The sequence below is a fragment of the Salvelinus sp. IW2-2015 genome, unplaced genomic scaffold (assembly GCF_002910315.2).
Source record: "Salvelinus sp. IW2-2015 unplaced genomic scaffold, ASM291031v2 Un_scaffold9528, whole genome shotgun sequence".
NCBI classification, from domain to species: domain Eukaryota; kingdom Metazoa; phylum Chordata; class Actinopteri; order Salmoniformes; family Salmonidae; genus Salvelinus; species Salvelinus sp. IW2-2015.
Window position 1 is genome coordinate 1 of NW_019950786.1, and position 1,905 is coordinate 1,905.

The 1,905-nt window shown below is 45.8% G+C and overlaps 1 long non-coding RNA gene across 1 annotated transcript; it reads right to left on the bottom strand.

Moving 5' to 3' along the window:
- Positions 1-335: 335 nt before the first annotated feature.
- LOC139027305 (uncharacterized) lies at positions 336-1,034 on the bottom strand. The gene is made up of 4 exons (XR_011479390.1): positions 1,007-1,034; positions 761-836; positions 606-642; positions 336-422 (listed from the first exon to the last, which is right to left on the bottom strand). It is a non-coding gene; the product is annotated as an uncharacterized lncRNA (long non-coding RNA).
- Positions 1,035-1,905: the final 871 nt, after the last annotated feature.

Below are 1,905 nucleotides of genomic sequence, written 5' to 3' on the forward strand. Positions count from 1 at the left end.
ACTGCATACCTCTACTCTCTCTACCTGCTGCTACTGAACATACCCCTACTCTCTCTACCCTGCTACTACTAACATACCTCTCTCTCTCTACCCTGCTACTTACTGACATACCTTCTCACTCTCTCCTACCCTGCTACTGACTCTGACATAGCCTCTACTCTTCTTCCGCTGCTACTAGTAACATTATCCTCTCTCTGCTCTACCCTGCTACTATGACATACCTCCTGCTCGCCCTCCTACACTCTGCGCTACTAACTGAATACTCTACTCTCTCTACCCTGCACTACTGACATACCTCTCTCTTCTGCTACACCTGCTACACTAACATACTCTACTCTCTCTACCCTGCTACTAGTAACATACCTCTCTCTCTCATACCCTGCTATACTACTGACATACCTCTACTCTCTCTACCCTGCTTACTATGACCATTAACCTCATCTCTCTCTACCCTGACTACTCTGAACATACCTCTCTCTCTTACCTGCGTACTACTAACATACTCTACTTCTTCTCTACCCTTGCTTACTACAACATACCTCTACTCTTCTCTCTACCCTGCTAGCTACTAACACTACCTTCTACCTCCTCTCTACCATTGCTACTACTAACATACCTCTACTCTCTCTACCCTGCTACTAACTAACGATACCTCTACACTCTCTCTACCCTGCTCCTACTGACATACCTTACTCTCTCTCTACCCTGCTACGTACTAACATACCGCTACTGCTCTCTACCTCGTGTATGGGACTACTACTAACATACCTCTACTCTCTCTACCCTGCTACTACTAACATACCTCTACTCTCTCTACCCTGCTACTACTGACTACTCTACTACTCTCTCTACCTGCTATGACTACAGATACCTCACTCTCTCTACCCTGCTATACTGACATACCTTCTACTCTCTCTACCCTGCGACTACTAACATACCTCTATCTCTCTACCCTGCTAGACTACTAAACATCCTCTACTTCTCTCTACCTGCTATACTGACATACCTCTACTCTCTCTCTACCCTGCTATACTGACATACCTTACTCTCTCTACCCTGCTACTACTAACATACCTCTACTCTCCTACCTGCTACTAACTGGACATACCTCTCTCTCTCTACCTCCTGCTACTTACTGAAATACTCTACTCTCGTACCGCTGCTACTACTACATACTCTACTCTCTCTCACCTGCCTACTACTGACATACTCTACTACTCTGTCTACCGCTGCTACTACTGACATACCTGCTAACTCTCTCGTACCGCTGCTAACTACTGACATAACCTCTCTCTCTCTCTACCCTGCTACTAGCTGGACATACTCTACTCTCTCTACCTGCTACTACTAACATACCTCTACTCTTCTTAACCCGCTACATACTGACATACCTCTACTCTCTCTACCCCTGCTACTACTTGCATACCTCTACTCTCTCTCTACCCGTGCTGCTACTAGACAGTGGACCTCTACTCTCCTACCCTGCTACTCTAACATACTCTACTCTTCTCTAGCCTGCTACTACTGACATAACCTACTCTCTCTACCTGCTATACTGACATAACTCTACTCTCTTACCGCTGCCTAACTAGACATACTCTACTCTCTCTACGACCTGCGCTACTAGTAACATATCCTTACTGCTCTCTACCCTCTACTACTGACATAGCTATAGCTCTCTCTCTAACCCTGGCTCAAGCTACTAGAACAATACCTCTACTCTCTCTCGTCTACCCCTGCTACTACTAACATAGCCTTCTACTCTCTCTACCCTGCTACCTAATGACATACCTCTACCTCTCTCTACCTGCTACTACTGACAACATACCCTCTACTCTCTCTATCCTGCTACTCTGACATATGCCTCTACTCTCTCTCTACCCTGCTACTACTAACCATACCTCA